This window comes from Ictidomys tridecemlineatus, chromosome 2 (genome assembly GCF_052094955.1).
Source record: "Ictidomys tridecemlineatus isolate mIctTri1 chromosome 2, mIctTri1.hap1, whole genome shotgun sequence".
In the NCBI taxonomy this organism is placed as follows: Eukaryota; Metazoa; Chordata; class Mammalia; order Rodentia; family Sciuridae; genus Ictidomys; species Ictidomys tridecemlineatus.
Window position 1 is genome coordinate 108,320,987 of NC_135478.1, and position 20,359 is coordinate 108,341,345.

The following is a 20,359-nucleotide window of genomic DNA, read 5'->3' on the forward strand; positions in this document are numbered from 1 at the left end:
ACTAGAGATAAAATAGAGGAAGTAAAAGACCATTTAAATACAAAGAATCTTAAAAAGAACCAAATGGAAATCCTGGAAATGAAAGACTCAATAAATCACTTTAAAAATCCTATGGAAATCATTAATAATAGATCAGGCAACTTTGAAGGCAGAATGTCAGGCTTTGAAGACAAAGTATATATCTTTAACATAGAATCAATAATAAAGAAAAGATGTTATATAATTATGACCAGAATATTTAAGAAATCTGGGATAACATTAAGAGATCAAATCTAAGAATCATTGATGTTTCCAAAATACAAACTAAAGGAATGCACAATCTTTCCAATGAAATAATCAGAAACATTTTCAAAGCTTCAGAACAAGAAGAAAAACCAGACTTTAGCCACCTGAGAGGAGCTGGGGGAGGACCAAGGGTCCACAAGACTGACGGCAGAAAAAGTGGCTACAATATGCAGGAGCAGGTGGCAGCCAAAGTTGCAAGGCCTTTCTCAGAGCAAAGTGGCCTGGGTTTTAGTTTGTCTCTGGTTCCCTGGAAGCAGACAAGTGGCCAGTGTGGAAATGGCAACAGCAGCAGAGGCTGATGCTCCAATGTATCTCTCCACCCTTTAGCCTGAGCCAGAGTGTCCAGGCCAGGTGGCCCAGGTAGCTGGAGGGGATCCATTGTACAATAATGGGAATTCTCTTCACCAGGATATGGAGGCTATTCAATCACCAGGGTCACAAAATTATCATTATTGGACTGGACAATACAGGGGAAATTGTCATCCTTTAATAATTTTCTTTGAAGAAAATTGTGCTTACATCCCCTACAATAGGGAATAAGGTAGAAGAGATAGTGATTAAAGATATATATTTTCTAATGTGGGATATGGTGGCCAAGAATCTCTTTGTTCTTCCTGTAATACTTATTCTAACATGAAGTTCATAATAGTAGTTGTGGACAGTACAGACAGAGGATTTCTGTAACTAAAGAAGAACTCTACAAACTATTAGTGCATGAGGGCCTAAGAAAAACTGGATTACTGATTTTTGCTAATACACAAGATGTTAAAGAATACATGACTGTAGTAGAAGTCTCCCAGGTTTTGAAGCTAACTTTTATTAAATATCATCAGAGACCTATGCAGGTTTGGTGTGCTCTTACTGGTGAGGGATCATGCCAAGGACTTGAATGGAATATGTCATAATTTAGGATTAGATGACCTCTACTGACCTCATAGACTTTGTATAAACAAAGTGCTGGACTTCATCTGAAAGCTGCAAAAAATAATGGTTTAGATATCTTTATAATAAATTGATTTATTTTTTTCTATAAGAAGAAAAATTAAGACCTCTTATTTGAAAACAAGATAAAGTCTCATCCTCCAATTTGCTTTCTCATTAGTTCCTTCCAAAGTATAAAGTTGTCATTGATATTTTTCTCAATGAATCCTCTTAAGACAATGTTATAGCCAGTGGTAAGTACAAAGGAACAGGAAGACATTTTGAACATTAAGAACTTTAAAAACAGAATACACCTCCCTAATGATGAATGCTCTTTTTTTCTTGTTCCATTAAGTCAAAATACAAATCAGTACAGATAATGTTTCCAATATTCTAAAATGTCATGTTACTTATGAAAAAAATGTATTTTTCTGAAGGTTTTATATGTATTACATATATGTCTCAAGTTCAAGTTAATGGCTTTGATTTACATTCTAAAGAAAAGCAAATAACACAAAAATAGTGGTAACCTTAATTATTGCCCCAATGAGATAAGTACTGGCATTTGTGTTAAATGCCACTTTATATTTTTCCTGTATGTTCTCTGTTTTATTCTAACCACCCCACCCCAACCACACACCAAATTATTGAGCTGCTCTCAACAACAACAAAAAAATAGATCCAGAAAAAAACTTGATAGTGATCAATAACACACATCATGGAAACATGTAATCTGAGTAAAATAACAGTCAAACTCTTGACTTCACAAGTAGACAAAATTGCACAATGAGCCATTATAAAATTATTTCTTGTATTGGTTTAAATTACTGAATATGTTGTTAATCCATTTATCAATCAATCATAAGTTTTGAGTAAAATTATCAAGTGATTTCTTAATTGTGATTTCTTTTTTTATTAGTTGTTCAAAACATTACAAAGCTCTTGACATATCATATTTCATACATTTGATTCAAGTGGATTATGAACTCCCATTTTTACTCATATACAGAGGATAGGAAGGGCAGCAGAATACAATGTACACTAGTATGGCAGTATATAAAAAAGTAGATGTGTAACTGATGTGATTAATTGTGATTTCTTAATTGTGATAAGCATCTACCCAAAAAGGTAGCATTCTAGAAATATTATTAAATAATTTAGCTACCATCTTTTCAAGCAGTTAAAGTGAATGTCAGAGTACAAATAAGGCATAAAATTTTTCCAAGCAACATTTAAAAATTTTAACTTGCAGATTTTATATTTCTCATTTTAGAAGGTGAACTACTTTTGAGCTTTTTTTGTTTCTGTAATTTTTCTTAATCTTATTTCATCATGTAAATATATTAATAATTAATAATGCAATTTTTAATGCTGCTGTTTGAAAAATTGATTGAAAGTCATATATTATTTGTACTAAGATATAATTTGATCCAAAGTTACTTTGGTTTGCTTAGGTTTTTTTCCCAATGTCTGAAAATTGAAGGTATTTTTGTGTTAATTGTAAACAGAATTACCTTGCATTAAAACACATTCTTGAATACTGTGTTTATATATATTTTATACACAGAAAATTTGAAGGTTTATCTAAACTGACATGTTTTATAATATTTAAGAAAAAATAACTATTTTTAATACCAACCTTTTAAATTTCATGAAGGTTTTCATAGAAATTATATACTATAAGCATTGTCAAAATTTCAACAACTTTTTCTATAAAATATAAAATTATCAGTGTCTAAATCAAAGTCAGGTGTGGTATATCAGTGTTAACTTTGGATGTTTTGTGTTTTATATTTATGTTATGATGTTTAAAATGCAAATACACTTAATATTATTTGTGCTTTTACAAAAGCAAATCCAAAATTACTAAGCACTGAGTACTATGTACTCAGACTTTTGAAACTTTTGTCATATATTAAAAATTTCCTTCAACCCCCATAAAAAAGATGGAAATCCAAATAGTGGAACCAGAGGTATATCACCCCAAAATAGACAAAATTAAAAAAAAATTCTACCCAAGACATATTTAAAAACAAAAAACAAAAACAAAACAAAACAAAACAAACAAACAAAAAAAACAGGTATTGAACCCACATGGGCTTTACCACTGAGTCATATCACCAGGCTTTTTAATTGATTAACTATTTTTTTCTTTTTAGACAGGTTTTTACCAATTTGTTACTGTCCTCATTAAGTTGCTGAGGCTGACTTTGAACTTGCAATCCTCCTGTCCCTGTCTCCTGAGCCACTGAGGCATGCATCAGTGTGTTGGCTCCAAGACAGATCTTAATTAAAATGTCTAATGTGCAGAATAACAATAGAATTCTAAAAATGAGAACAGAAAAGTGAAGGTTACATTTAGAAGTAAGTTAATTTGGATTTCAATTGATTTATTTAAAAGCTAACAGGACTTAGAATTATATATACCAAAACCCAGTAGGAAAATATGTGCTAAGCAAGATTACAACATCTAGCAAAACTATCCTTCAGAACTGAAGTTGAAACAGAACAGTCCATGATAAGCAGAAACTAAAAGAATTCAAACCACTAAGCCTCTGCTAAAGTAAAACACAGAAATCCAGAAGAAATAAAGTATAATAGGGATGAATCTCAACATAATAATAGTAAATTAAAGGAGAATCAATTCAGAATTAACCATTAGAAATAAATCAAATTATCAGAAAATAAAATTTTCTCTCTCTAGTAACACTGAATATAAATAGTCTAAACTCTCCAAACGGAAGTTCTAGATTCACAGTTTAGATTAAAAAATGAGGCCCAATAAAATGTGGTCCACAAGAGACTCACCTTATAGGCAAAGACATCCATATATTGAAAGGTAAAGGGTAGGAAAAGATATATAATGGAAATGAAAACTGAAAGCAAGCAAGTGTAAATACTCTAATACCACAGAAGGTAGACCACAAGTAAAAATTCATTAGAAAAGATAAAGGTCACTTCATACTGGTTAATGGAATCATCCAACAAGCAATTATGATAATAAATATTCATTCTCTTTAAAATGATGCACCTATAAACATAAAACAAACCCTTCTCAATAGAAAGAATCAAGTAGACCACAATAAAGCAATATTGGGCAATTTCAACATGCTTCTGTATTCATTAGGTAGGTCATCCAGTCATAAACTAAAAAAGAAGACTCTTCAGAAAAAATATTATTCATCAAATGGATCTTACTGACATTTATAGAACATTTTATTCATCAACAACTGAATTCACTTTCTTCTCAGTGCCACAGGGAAGTTTCCTAAAATGGATCATATTTCAGGGTGCAAAGCATATATTAGCAAAATCAAAAATATTGACCTATTTTCTTGAATCCTATAAGAAATTGATGGATTAAAATTATAAATCATCAAAAAGATTAAAAAAAACAGGAAACATTTTTACACTAGGAGATTAAATAATTCACTTTTTTTGGATACCAGGGATTGAACAAGGGCACTCAACCACTGAGCCACATCCCCAGCCCTATTTTGTGTGTTATTTAAAGCAGGGTTTCACTGAGTTGATTAGCACCTCACTTTTTCTAAGGCTGACTTTGAATTCTAGGTCCTCCTGACTCTGGCTTTTCAGCTGCTATGACTATATGCCACAGAGCCCAGCAAGATAATTCAATTTTGAATGAGAAATTAACCATAGAATAAATCAGGGGAGAAATTATTGAAAACAAATGAGAATAGAGGTACAATAAATCAAAATCTCAGGGACAGTATGAAGGTGCTCTAAAAGGAGAGTTTATAACATTGAGTTCTTACATTAAAAAATTGGATGATTCCAGATAAATAAGGTGGTGCTTCACCTCAAGGGCCTAGAGGAAAAACTCAAACAAACAAAATTCAAACTCTGGAGAGGACAGGAAATTATTAAGATCAGAGCCAGAATTAATGAAATTGTAAAAATACAAAAGATCAATGAATCTTTAGTCTTTTGAAAAGATAAACAAGATTGATAAACTCAGTCAAACTATCCAAAAGAAAGAGAAAGAAGAGCCAAATCAACAAAATTATAGATGAAAAAGGAGATATCACCACAGACAATTGTGAGATTCAGAGGATCATTAGAAACTGTTTTGAAAACTTGTACTTTAATAAACTAGAAAATCTAGAATATATTGACAAATGTTGAGACACATATGACTGACTCAAACTGAATCATGAGTATGTATAGTAAACTTAAACAGACTATGATCAAGCAATGTAATTGAAACAGCAATTAAAGCCTTCTAACAAAGTAAACCTAGAACCAGGTGGATTCTCAGCTGAGTTTTATCTATGAGACTTTTAAAAAATAACTAATGCCATCTTTCCTCAAATTATTCCATGAAACAGAAAAGGATGGAATATTGTCAAATTCACTCTATAAAACCAGTGTAACCCTGATACTAAAACCAGATCAAGACCTATCAGACCAATACCCCTGATGAACATAGATGTGAGAACTCAAGACAAAATATAGAAAAACAGCATTCAAAATTGCAGTAAGAAGACAGTACAACATGTTTCATCTGTTTCATCCCAGGAATGCAAGGGTAGTTCAACCTATGCAAATCAATAAATGCCACTCATCACATCAATAGAGTTAAGTAGGAGAATCACATGATTTTCTCAAGAAATACAAGGAAACTATCCCAAAAGGTCCAGCACCCATTCATGTTGAAAACACTGGAAAAACACTGGTGTTTAAAATACCAGGGATGGAAGAAACTTATTTCAATATTGTAAAGGCTATGTAAGACAAAACCAAGGCCTAGAGAGGAAAACTGAAAACATTTCTCTAAAATCAATAATAAGACATGGGGTATCCACTTTCAATCACTTAGTCTTGGAACTCTAACCAGAACAATCAGGCAAAAGAAGAAAATTAAAATGATACAAATAGGAAAAGAAGAAGTCAAATTATCTGTTTGCTGGTGACATGATCTTATATTTAGAAAACCCAAGACACTCTAGGAGAAGACTTCTAGAGTTGATAAACAAATTAAACAGAGTAACAGGATAAAAGATCAACATACATAAATTAATTGTTTTTCTCTTCTCCAATAATACATTTGCTAAGAAAGAAATCAGGAAAACTATCTCATTTGCAAAAAAATACTTGGGAATAGATCTTATCCCACCTAGCCAACCAACTTATACCACAGACCTGCCCATTTCCATCTATCTCTGGTGCTCATTTATACACTTCAGTCTCAGAGAATAGACAATTTGGTAAGACATTGACATGTTTCAAATGTATTCCTGCTCCCCACATTTCATGCATTGGAAACTTAATCCCCTAAACTCATATTTATAATATATAGGAAGTAGGACTTTTGGGATATCATAAGGATTAGATAAAACTATGAGGAAGGGGCCCCCAAGATGGCATTGGTGACACATCACATGTATCTTATCATGTGATGATGAATTTACCCTGTTATGATGCAGCAAGAAGAAACTCACCAGGTGCCAGGGCCCTGCTCTTGGATATCCCAGCTTCCAGAACCAGGAGTCAAATAAATTTCTTTCTTGCTTTTTTTAATTACCTGGTCTCAGTCATTTTGTTATAGAAACAGAAAATAAAATGAGATAAGTATTGCTGATGTATGCACATGGATCAGAAGTTTACAACCAGATGTACAGATATGAATAACCATGCCTTGGTATAACTTGTTACACATCTTGCCATAGGCAGCTATGTTTTGAATTGCTCCTGGTGTTCATACAGTCTATAGTATTCTGTTATGCTAGCAAAAAACAGACTAAAACAGAAACCCTAGATAAAGAGAAAATATAGAAATTCTTACACAAAATGCAGGAGGAAAATATAATTATGGATACTGAATTATGAATATTTTTCCCTTAAAATGTTTTATTATTTATATAACCTCATACAAGTAATGAAGATACATTAGAAGAAACATAAATTTATAAATTATGAATAATATTTTTACATCAATTTTTATATACTACAAAAACAACTCTTCCTCAATATTAGCTTGATAAATCATAAAAAAGTTTTAGCATACATTTATGTAAATTTGTTCATTATTTCATGAAAATGTATACATTTAGCCACTTTATTGTCAATTGATATACTTGAAAGCAACATCAATCACTCCTTGAAGGAACTGCAAGATAACAAGCTCAGTAGCTGACAATCTGTCAGAGCCCAGTGTGGAAGGAGCCCTGAGGGTAATGGGAGTGGAGTGCGTGGCTTTCTGGGGGCTGGTATACAACAGGCCCTAGTGGGTTTTCAGTCGCCAGGAGCAGCAAGGCAGTGAGGCCTAAAGCCATGGAGGCCATATAGCAACACCAGCACCCTCCACTGACCCCTTCTCAGCTGTGCCAGGGCTGCAGAAGAGGCGGACACAACCATGGTGGAAGCAAGAAAGTGGAAGTGCAGTTCTCTGCTGGGCTTTTGGGCTCTGCAGCAGCACTTTAGGCAGCAGCAAACACTCACAGCAAGGAGGAGGACAGCTTCTAGAGCAAGTACTTTTGGAAGATCATCAATGCCTTCCGCTATAATGATACCTGTATGTATAAGCCAGTGAACCAAATAAAAAGACAGTTTACATCAGTTCAAGATAATCAACAGAAACTCCTTGCTCAGTTTCTTCTTTACTTGGACAAGATTTGAAAATGCATGGATTATAATCAAGAAATATTACTGATCATTGTGAATGATTGCATACATATTTTTGAAAATAAAGAATATGGAGAAGATGATAGATACAGTGTGGCAATTCCAGTATGAGTCTCTCCAAGTTGTCCCATCAATGACCCAGAGGGATTTTCTTCTTTCTCTTCTGTTAGAAGAGAGGATGTTTAGTCTCCATTGTGTGGGCTCTCTCTTGTCCAGTGAGGAGGCCCACAGAACAGGGTAGAGGAGAGTGTGGCTGCAGAGTCACTAATCAAGACCTCCAGAGACCAAGGTGGAAGCAGTTCTGATTTTATTGTGCAGTTACCATGTATATATATATTCAGGTAGTAGCAAAGCAGATTATAAGCAGCCACCAATACAATTTCTGGTCAACTGTCCCTGCAGCGACCAATCAAAGAGTGGGCTGTGGAGCAAGTGCAGGAACTGCAATATGCAGGGTTGTGCCTACAAGGTAAACGGTTTGCAGCTCATACGCTTAGCATGGGGGAGTGGTTTGCTACTCAGACACCCTTATGCCATGTATGCAGTACTTCATGCACTTGTCCCCACACCCCATAGCAATTCAGTTCTGGACCTCTCCTGAGTAAAGATTGCTTAACTATATTGTGGTTTTAAGATTAATTAACCTTAATCTATTGGGTAAAGTGAGACCACCATAATTTCTTTCATTTAGCATCTCAAGCTTCACTTGAATCCCTAATGAGGGGAATGGAAAGATTATGCCAGCCTCAACATTTGATATGGATAAGTTATAATCCACATTGAAATAGATTTTGAGAGACTAAAGTGAAACTAGAAAAGCAGAAAGCCTACTGCCAGCCAATCAAAAAACAATTTTTTTCCAAAAGAGAGATCCTCTTTAAGTAAATATTCTGGTAACTGGTGCTAGATTAGGAAAACTGAACTGGGAATAGCTATGCTAGGTCATGCTTGTCAAGAATATGAATGGAGGTTTTTTAATGCTCTTTTCTTCCAACTTTGTTCTGAACAGATGTTCTGAAATTAACAAATATAAACTTTATCCCTTGGATCCATCAGTTTAGCAATAACCAGAGTTTAGCTGATCAGATATGACCCATAACCTTCCCCTGATATTGACCCCTACATTCTTCTTCCTGGTTTTAACTTTTCTATGTCAGCAGGAGATTTATTTAAAATGCAATATTTGGGACTGTATTGCCACCTGTTTCTTCATAGGCACAGCTCACAATATGATTGACTGTATTGATACAATATGGAAACTATTCAGGCCAGGTAGAATTTGGATAAATCTTGGTCCTCTGTTGTACTGTCGCGACCCCCCTTGCCTGCAAGGAAGACGCGACTCAGGAATCTTCTTTCAGCAGTTTATTCAGGCCCTTGATATTCTTCTAATAATTCTTCTACTACTACTTCTACTAAACCTCGGATGCCCCTCCCAGCCTTAATAAAGCACCACGAACCCCAATGCGAAGCTGCCACGTGTACCCTTCTCACAGGGTGCTAGAAAATGACACGCCAACTTTCTCTGATAAGGAGCTGGGAATACGCCAACTCTCTTTGATATGGAGTTGTCCTTCACAGACCACAACGGAGCCAGCGCCATTATGTAATGGCGACCACAGTCCGCAAGAACAGCTCACCACAGCTTCCCCTTTTTGTTTCACTAAGACAATACAGGCGAGAGTAGAGGTCCTATCCCACTGTGCAAAAGTGGCTGCATAGTATGGGCCAGTCCCAGGGGGCGCCTTCCCCAAATCTGACACCATATCAGCCGACGCCTTTTTTCGTGGGGCGGGGCGGAGACACGTCAAACCCGCATGCAATAGGACATGCTCCCCTTGAGGTCCCTCTTCTCAATGGATTACTCAAGTGCAGTGCCTTGCCTCGCATCCTGTATCGTGATGATGGTGAGTAAGAGGGAATAGCTGAGGTTGAACTGTGGCCATGCAGAAGTACAACTACAAACAAGTTGGCAGCACCCTGAAAGAAAGGCACGGACTTTAAAGTGATAGATAAAGACCAGTGTGGAAACCCTTCTGCGTGCAATGGCAACAAGACCTGCAGAGTGCAAGGGCTTTCCAGCACTAAAAGAAAGACAAAAGAAGGACATGTCGTACCCAGTGCAATGTTATAATAACTTGGGGTGCAACGACCATGTCAAAGGCACTAGTGTAGAAACCCATCTGCGTGCAATGGTAGCAAGACCGGCAGAGTGCAAGGGCTTTCTGACACTAAGAGAATAACGAGGAAAGACATGTCAATCCCAGTGCAATGTTATAATAACTTGGGGTGCAATGACCATGTCAAAAGTTTAGTGCTTAAGATGCGCAAGCCAGACCTGTGGCGAGTTGCCAGTTTCTAAAGCAGCAAGAGCTTGTATGATCATAGCCTTATCTTGAGCACTACGAGCTTTAAGGCGACAGAGAAACCACAAACAGAGGAACATACCAAAACAACACAGTGCACCAAAAATGCCTACTCCCACCCACTCTTTAAAAAAGGAAAAAGCAGAAGATATCCAATTGGTGAATTGACCCAGAGTCACGGGATCGACACGGGTACTATTCAAGACAGCTATCTGGGTTAGTTGAGACTGGATCATGTCTTCCGCTTCCATGGACCAATTTCCGGCCAGATATCCACCAATGATGTGGGAAGCATTCCTGGAATCATTAAATCTGACAGAGGTTATACATAAATGTGCACGTTGGTCAATGCAGCCCAAAAGTACTAGGTCAGCCAATTCTTCTACCTGAGCTTGAAGAAAATCTATTCTTTGGTTGGTAGCTAAAATCCTTGACAAAATATGTTGATTAATCGCATTTTGCGATTCAAGTATAGTGGACGTTTGTTGAACAACTTGATTAATAGTGGCAGCAGTTTGTACTTGACTGGCCATGGCTACTCCGGCCGTAACTGCTGCAGCAGCAGATGCTGCCACGGCTGTCACTATAGCTGCCGTGATTCCAAAATCTCTGCGGACTCTAAGTAGCTCTACAATAGGAAATTTATCTGGATCCGCAGTGACTGGGATTGGGACAAAAGTTGGAATTTTCATAATTACTGCTACAGTCCAAGAACCATTCCAACACTCAGATAAGAAACAGGTAATAATAGAACAATCCAGCATCCCCGATGAGGTGTGATTAGCTAAAAGGAACAGGAACGGGGATTGGATACAGACCATTGCAGGAGGCAATGTGGCATAATGTAACAGAGAGTTGAACGAAACAGATGTAAGCCTATTACCTCGTTCACTCTCCTTAGTAGTGCCAGAAACATTAGCCAGCCAACTTTTGGCTCCTAGTAATTGAGCCAATGTGGAAATATCGGCTGAAGCCCCCTTCTCATTGGAAATGAGCCATTGAAACCAGGACCAACCTGTTCCTGTAGAGGAGTTGGCATTGTTGTTAAAGTTATAAACATATCTCTTCAGAGGGGGGGAAAAGGAGAAACCTTTAGCAACTTGATGTTTCTCCCAAGAATGATCCTGACAAGGCGTAAATGTCGGGGGAAAACCAAAATTAGGGGTACAGTAAGGAGAGGCCTTGAAATGAGTGGCATAGCAAGTACTATTAGAAGAAGGAGGCATTGGGATTAGTACCTCGGAGGTAATAGCTAAAGTAGTTATGTTTAAAACAGAGCTAGTTGCGGGGGTCCCTGAGCCTGATTGCTTCCCTGAAACTACTTGGCTCAATACAGCACTGAGAATACTCCCTGAGACTCGACTGGACCGCAATGGGTCCTCCCAGTTAGTCAAATTTTTGGTCTTAAGGCTAATACAATTAGTGTTCCCAAGACTGAAACAAAAAACTCCTGTGAGATTAACTTGAGACTGATTAAAAATATTTTCCATGTCCCCTCTAGGAGAGGTACAAGGAGCAGACATCTCACATGAGGTAGAAAAAAGAGTGGGGAGGACACTAGAATTACTATGAACTGGCATTGGCATTGGCCATGCCCGTGCCACTGCCCACCACTGCATTGGTGCCATCTGTACCATTGGCACCAGCATCAGAGCCAGAGCACTCATCAGAATGAAGCTCCTCATCATGGGACTGTTGTGGCACCTCCTGCTGCTGGTTAGTAGATCTCGAGACTCTTCTTGTCAGGCGTTCAGGGATCCACAGCGGCTCCGTGCGATCCTAGGGAAAAACACATACAGATCCTCGTGCCCATGTCAGCACGGGGTCAGGGACGTTCCATTGGCCCGTAAGAACATCCTTCCACTTAACATAGCCAGTCACAGAGGGCTGAGGGGACACATGTCTATCGGCCGCAGAGCGGCCATGAATATCCAAATTCAAAAAATTAATGGTAAAAAGAGCTAAGGACAGGCGTTCTTTAGGAGTGTGGTCAACTCCTATTCCCCCTTTTTGTTTTTCTAAGGTTTCTTTTAAGGTGCGGTGGGCACGTTCAACAATGCCTTGCCCTTGAGGATTGTAAGGCAACCCATGAGCAAGTTGTACTCCCATAGTAGAACAAAAAGATGTAAACTGTCTGCCAGTATAAGCAGGTCCATTATCAGTCTTAAGGGATGTAGGTGCACCCCATGTTGCCCATGCCTCTAAGCAATGAGTAATACCATTACGTGCCTTTTCTCCCGATAAAGCAGAAGCATGAATAATTCCAGAGTATGTGTCAATAGAAACATGTACATATTTGAGGTTGCCAAAGTCAGGCACGTGAGTTACGTCCATTTGCCAGACGACCAATGGCTTCAATCCTCGTGGGTTTACACCATAAGTAGGAGGATGAAGAAATGTGACACAATGGGGACATTGTAATACTATCTGACGAGCATCTGCTCTGGAGATGGAAAAACGTCTACGCAGTGTCATAGCATTGACATGAAAGTTGTGATGAAATAATTTAGCTTCTTCTAAGGAGGAGGCCAAGCATACCAACTGGCTTCTAGTTGCCGAGTCAGCACAGGCATTACCCTGTGATAACGGGCCAGGAAGAGAGGTGTGAGCCCGAATGTGCATTGGATAGAAAGGGGCAGTATGGCTACGGATAAGCTGTTGAAGCTGATTAAAGTAAGCAGACACAGTACGGGTGTCACTAATAGCTCCTACAGCCTCCAGAATTTTGAGCGCCTGCACCACATAGATGGAGTCCGAAATGAGGTTGAAAGGAAAAGAACACTGTTTAAAAACTTCAATGACAATTTGTAGTTCTACCCATTGTGGATTTCCAGGAGCAAATTGATGCTGGACAGGGGGAGAGTCATTAATCACATAAGCTCCCATTCCAGACTTAGAGCCATCAGTAAAAATATTAACAGCCCCCGGAATTGGAGTGGGTGAAGTTACTTTAGGGAAAATGATAGGATGCTCTTTAACAAAATGGAGTAATGGATGAGAAGGGTAATGATTATCAATATCCCCTTGAAACGAGCAACATAGAATGGCCCAGTTGTCTAGAGTAGCACACAAAACATTAAGTTGAACTTTAGAATAGGGTATGATAAGAGAAGAAGGTGCTTGTCCAAAAAATTGAATGCTCTGTTGAATCCCTCTAAGTGCTAATGCTGCAACAGCATCAGGATAGTATTCTAAAGATTTTCCTGGGGATACATGTGGGTGGATCCATAGTAAAGGCCCATCTTGCCACAGTACTCCAGTAGGCCGCCGCATAATGGCAAGCACACATAACTGGAAAGGTTTATCACTCTGGAGCTTGCATAGAGTAGCATGTTGTATAGCTTCTTCTACTTTTATAAGGGCCACTCTGGCCTCTGTAGTGAGGGTACGAGGGGAAGTAAGATCTGGATCACCCTTAAGAATAGCATACAAAGGCTGGAGCACGATATTAGGAATATGTAAATAACCTCTTATCCAATTAATATCTCCCAACAGTTTTTGAAAATCATTTAAAGTTTGGAGATCTTGAGTTCTTATAGTAACTTTTTGTGGTTTTAACATGTCATATTTAATCGTCGCTCCCAAATACTTAATAGAATCCCCTGTTTGAACCTTTTCAGGTGCAATATGTAATCCATACTGAGCTAACAACTTCACCAGGTCTTTATAGGCCTCATAAACTGACTGTTCTAATTTGGCTGCCAATAATACATCATCCATATAATGAATAATCTTGATGGAAGGATATTGTTGTCTGAGAGGTGCGAGTGCCTTCCCTACATACATCTGACAAATCGTGGGACTGTTAGACATTCCCTGTGGTAAAACAACCCACTCAAACCTTTGATCTGGTTCCTCGTGATTACACGAGGGAAGGGTGAAGGCAAAACGCTGTGAGTCTTTAGGATGCAAAGGAATAGAAAAGAAACAGTCTTTAATGTCAATAGCAATGATATGCCAGCCCTGAGGAACAGAGGAAAGCAGCGGCAGCCTGAAACACCCCTGCCATATGGAGGCGGATCGGGAGGCTGTCCGTTCTTGAGCCCTTGCTTATCTCTGTTCCCTGTACCTAAACTCCCTAGCTGCCGAGACAGCGTCTCCAGCTCCTCCTCTTCATTATCTTCTACCTCTGACCCACTTTCGCATGGGGGCGTGCGCAGCACACTGAGATCTGGATACAGTCTCCTCCCGTTCTCCACGCCCCGCACACTCCCCTCTTCCTGATACACTTCGCTCTCTGTTGTTTCTGATTTTTCCTCATGTAATTGTTCTAAAACCTCCTGCCCTTTAACAAGCGCTTTTTGGCATCGGCCATCCGTAAGACAACTACGGACCATCTTCCAGAGGGGTATCACCCCGCCCTCTAGCATGCCCTGCTCACGAGCAAAGTCAAGGTCTTTGCCTAATTTATCCCAGCTGGGTGTAGTGAGGCTGCCTGAAAATGCAAACCACGGTGCAGCTGTATCTACCCTCTGTAAAAATTTCTCTAAGGTACTACGTTTCACCTCCAGTCCCTTGGAACGTAAAAAGCCATCTAAGGCCAGAAGAAGTGGACTTGAAGTCACGGCACCCATGACGCAACACAAGAAAACACAGAAATCGAAAGTGAAAGTACACAAAACAAAACGAACATACACAGAAAGAGAACAAAAATTCAGAGTGCAATTGCTATAAGATGTAGCGCCCTCTCTTTACAGAGGAGCTTCCCGCTTTTTAACAGCGGGTCCCACGTTACCTGGGACTTACCAGTGCACCTCCCTGACTGCTGAAAGTTCTGGTTCCTGGGTGTTTCTTTGTTTCTTTTCTCCCGGGTTTCGGCACCACTTGTCGCGACCCCCCTTGCCCGCAAGGAAGACGCGACTCAGGAATCTTCTTTCAGCAGTTTATTCAGGCCCTTGATATTCTTCTAATAATTCTTCTACTACTACTTCTACTAAACCTCGGATGCCCCTCCCAGCCTTAATAAAGCACCGCGAACCCCAATGCGAAGCTGCCACGTGTACCCTTCTCACAGGGTGCTAGAAAATGACACGCCAACTTTCTCTGATAAGGAGCTGGGAACACGCCAACTCTCTTTGATATGGAGTTGTCCTTCACAGACCACAACGGAGCCAGCGCCATTATGTAATGGCGACCACAGTCCGCAGGAACAGCTCACCACATTGTACCACTTGGAAAATTTGGCAAATGAACTTTCCATAGAACAAAGCTATAAAAAATGATGTTCAGCAACAGATAGAGGTGGAAAAAAGAATCCATATTGTCAACATATACTGTGAAAGATCTCTCTATGATGAAATACTACTATGAACTTGTCTTATTTGTGGTATGTAAGCCACAATAATGGTCTTACTTGATATCACCAGAAAAGTTTACTAAAACAAATCCTGAGATAAAAACTCAAAATCAACTATCAGTGATAGCAAGACACAATCTCAAATCAGTGGTGCCTTCTTATTCCTAACAAAATTTATAAATAGTGTATATTCTCTTAAAATGTCTATTGCTTTTTTCAGAAATATATTATGCTATGAAGATTTGTATTACATAAGTAAAAATAGAGGAAATAATCTTCATGTATAATTTTTCATTGAAGCATACAATTGTCTTTCAGCAGAAAAAATCTAATCTCCAGTATCTTCATGAAGCTGTCACAAGTCTGCCATATTAATGATTTGTTACTATTGAAGTTCATAATAATCTCCTTTTTATTGTTTTATGTTCATTTTATATGCTGTTTTTAGAAGTCTAAGGGTTCTGTTATATTCAACATGTGGAATTGGTATTTTTTTCAATTTCTTTCTGAATAATCTGTATATAAAATATGTATTTATTAATTTTTCATCCAAACTTGTTGACTTCATTTTCTCTGGTTCAGCTAAATTTAGAGAAGAATCAGATATTTCATTTTTATGAAGTGTTAACCTTAATTGCATCATTAATCATTAAAATGTAATTGAGTAATTAAGTCTTTTATACACATTAAATGGAACAATTTATGAAAGCATATGCATTATGTATCACTTTGAAATGTAAAGGATATCAACATAATTAAGGCATTCTAAGTAAGCCTTCTTAAAAGTAGTGCTACAATATAAATATACCCATTTAAAATGTATGATTTCAGACGGGAAATAAATACAGTTTGTCAGTTTAATATTTACAATCATGTCTTTTTTTAGATTACCAAGATTATGAAAGCAAGCACTTTCTTAGTTAATTATATACTAGGAAAAACTGTAATAATGGTTTTAATGTGTAAAATATTAAGTATGAATTTCAGGGATAAATTATCACCCATAGTTTGTCCTTAAGTGCAGGTATTCATGTAATTTCATTTTAACACCAATTTTGTTTCCTGATAGATGGAGCCTAAACATTATATATGCTGCTGTAAATTCCTATGTCTAGCAGATCTTTATTCAGGGAGTTTCTTTCTTTCTTTCTTTCTTTCTTTCTTTCTTTCTTTCTTTCTTTCTTTCTTTCTTTCTTTCTTTCTTTATATGTTTTAATGTATAAACAAGGCAGCCATATTATTCCTAGAACAGTATTCATTCTTTTAAAAAGATGCAAAATCTGTTATTTACAATAGCATTTGTGAATCTATAAGACACTATGCTAAGTGAAATAAGCAGAGAAGGAAATGATCTTCCTTAGAGGTAAAATCTACCCAATTAAACACATAGAAGCAGAAGCAGAGAGCAGAATGGTAGTAGCCATTTTACTTTTGTTTTTTGTTTTAGTGTTTCTTTTTTTTCTTTTAGTGTTTCTTATTCTGTTTCCAATATCTTGGAAAACAAAGATGAATAGTGTTTTAACCTTTCCTTTGAGAAAATAACTTATTGAATATTTTCACAGATTATTATGATTGCTTTAGTTATCTCTTTGGCAATTTGGATTAGAGAGACTTAATGTGATAGTGGCATAAATGTCATGGTTTTGATAAGAAAACTTAATTGAAAATTTTAGATCGCTATTGTCCCATGGATTGTGGGAATCAGTACTGGATTTAACATCTTTGTGGTTGAGGGCAGATTCTGCATACAGTGAGGGAGCATTTTTATCTTGACTCTTGTTATGCAGGATAGGGTTCCATGGAGCTAATTTGAGTTGTCAATTTTAGGAAATCTAAAACCTGAATTTTTTTAAATGCAAAGTAAAACTATGATGTTTTTGTGTTCCTCAGTACTTGGCAGGCATATATTTGAAAGGAATTCTCATTACCTACATGAATGAAATTGAAATTAATTAATTGCAAGCGCAAAATTATTATTTAAAGAAAAAAAAAGAAACTCACAAAGGAGTATAAGTATTTTAAAACATCCATTGAACAGCAAGAAATGCATGCAGTTTTGAATAATTTTAAAAATGTCTTTTATATACTGACTAGTATTTTTTACAACTTATATCAAAACAAAGGAACTTTTTCTCAAAAAGACAAAAACAGATTGACACTAATGGATTTGTTTTGTTACCTATTATTTATGTTTACTATCAGGGATAATTCTTTAGTAATGTTACCTCCTATTTCTAAATAACAGATACATTGTAGTTAAGTCAGAAGTTATTTACTTCATTTGTTTTATTTCTTCTTCATATCATGGATATTGATTTTAAATGTTTTATATAAATTTGCATCACTTTTTTCTTGTAGCTCTTTCAGTTAATATATTCTAAACTTCAAAATGTGGTACCAATCAATAATAGAAGTGTCACTGGAAGATTTATTTACTTTTATATTCTTTATATTTAGTTTTAAGATACTAAAGTATGTAAGCCTTAACATTTTTTTCCTTAAATTAGCTCTAAATACAAATGATTTTTTTTCAAAATGATCAGTGCATTAGCTCTGTTACCTCTATTTATTTTCATTCCATATTCTGAAATAGTGCAGATTTACTGAATGTTAAATGAGCAAGGTGTTATATATATGTAATATAAAGACTGTATAAATCACAGTCTAAAATTATGAAGTTTGGGAACTATAAAGTGTATTGTATTTATGTGTAATTCTCTTTCTAAAAGTTGCCACAAAGGCTGATTTGGAAGCTACAGATTAGCATGAAATCCCTTGCAATTTAATGTGCATGATTGACTTAATTTTTTTTGAATACTAATTTTCTTGATTTTCATAGAGAATTGCTATGAAGGTAGAAAAATAAGCTTGATAATCATGATTTGAAAGAGGATCTTTCTGTTGCTTCAACTGTGAGTTGAGCTTACAAAGGATTTTCCTGTGCTGTAACAACATGATGAATTTCTGAACAATTATTTAAAAATATAAATTTTACTATACTTGCCAATGATGTTTTTTAAATTTAATTGATTCTTTCTAGTTATACATAACAACAGGGTGCTGACATAATTATAAAAGCATGGAATAGAATTTGCTCCAATTGAATTCCCACTATTTCCCCTTTCCCTCGCCTCCTTCCTCTGTTCCCCTCTCCCTAATCCACACATCTTTCTGCTATTTACATTTAGTTTTAGCTTGCTTTTGTTAGTGTCTTGTGGATATACAAATATTGTGAAATAGTTTTTCTAAAATGATTTAATTATCTAAAACTAAACAACAAAAACCTAGCTTTTGTTGCAACATTTTTATCTGTATTCAGGTAAAATTTGCAAACAAAAATTGTATGTTTAAAGGAGTATAGTGGGAAGTTTGGATGTATATATACATTGTGAAACCATTGCCACAATTGAGCTAATTAACACATACACCAGCTCACATACTTGCTTTCTTTCTGAGTCTGTATGTTGAGAACATTTAAGATCTACTCTCTCAACAAATATCCATTTACAATATTACTAACTGCAAGAAGCTTGCTTGGGATGAGCTCTCCAGAGGTTACTCATTCTGCATGAATGAAACTTGACAACTTTCAACCAACAGTTTCCCATTTTCCCCAACTCCAATCATATGGCTGTTACCATTTTACTTTCTGCTTCTATGTGTTTAATTGGTTTAGATTTCAGGTCTAAGAAAATTTCCTTGTCCACTTATTTCACTTAGCATAATGTCTTCTAGGTTCACAAATTCTGTTGTAAATGACAGGTTTTTCATCTTTTAAAAGACTGAATATTGTTCTAGGAATAATATGGCTGTCTTGTTTATACATTCAAACATATATATTAAAAAATGCCAAGAAACTTGACAATAATTTTTCTCTACAAATGTTAAAAAGGTATATCAAATTAACACCTACTTAAAGGAAATGACTACAGATTTTGTTAATGTGGTAACAGTTGTCTCCTAAGAAAGACCACAAGTGGAGGAACAATAATTAGGCAAAAGACTTCAATCAGGAAATCTAAGTACAAAGGAAGTGATGAGAGAAAAGATTCATTAAAGAATGAGTCTAGAGCTAGCAAATGCAGTAGAAAGCTGGCAAAATCATAAGCATTGCACAGAAATTTCAAATGGAAATTCTGGTAAGCTGGAACAAATTTGCTGAATCCTGATGCTCCTAAAAATTCAAAAAACTAATTTCATATCAAAATGAGCAACATAAATATATGAATTTCATTTCCCTAAAAAGATATTGCAGGGAAAGAAAGAAGAACTGAATAATGCCACTGCAAAACACAGAAGTTTTCAGCCTTAGTAGGACTTATTTACTGAGTAATGTACTTTTCTAAAACTGAAGGAAAGGTTATCAGGAAAGGTAAAGTATAGAGGTTCATGGGATTAGACTAAGTGGAATGAAGGGAGGGAGGTGGTTTGGGAAAAGGTAAGACAGTATAATGAATGAGCTGTAACTTGCCTATGTTCATGTATGAATACAGGACCAGTGTAAATCCACATTATGTTCAACCACAAGAATGGGATCAAAATTTTAATGGGTGGCACTCCATATATTCATGATATGTCAAAATACACCCTACTGTCACGTATATTTAACAAAAACAAGAACAAAATGATGAAATGGGATTAATGATCAGAATGAGAGAAATGGATGGACAGAAACCAGGAGAGAATAAGCAGACATTGGAAGATTACTTCAGTACTTAAGAAGTACAGCAGAAGAAACAGTGAAAGGTTGGCCTGACAAGAAACAGAAGGTTAAAGAGGAGGAAATATTTCAAAGAAATTAAGCAAGAGATAAGAGAGATCTGACCAAAAATGCCAAAAGCCA

At 36.5% G+C, this 20,359-nt stretch overlaps 1 protein-coding gene and 2 pseudogenes across 2 annotated transcripts in view; 2 read left to right on the top strand and 1 right to left on the bottom strand.

Annotated features, from left to right (window-relative positions):
• The window catches only part of LOC101969513 (immunoglobulin lambda-1 light chain-like), an 828,312-nt gene that overhangs the window by 519,527 nt on the left and 288,426 nt on the right, over positions 1 to 20,359 (bottom strand). The window lies entirely within an intron of this gene.
• LOC101961183 (ADP-ribosylation factor-like protein 5A pseudogene) lies at positions 674 to 1,205 on the top strand (annotated as a pseudogene).
• On the top strand, positions 7,552 to 15,564 carry LOC101969808 (carnosine N-methyltransferase-like; annotated as a pseudogene).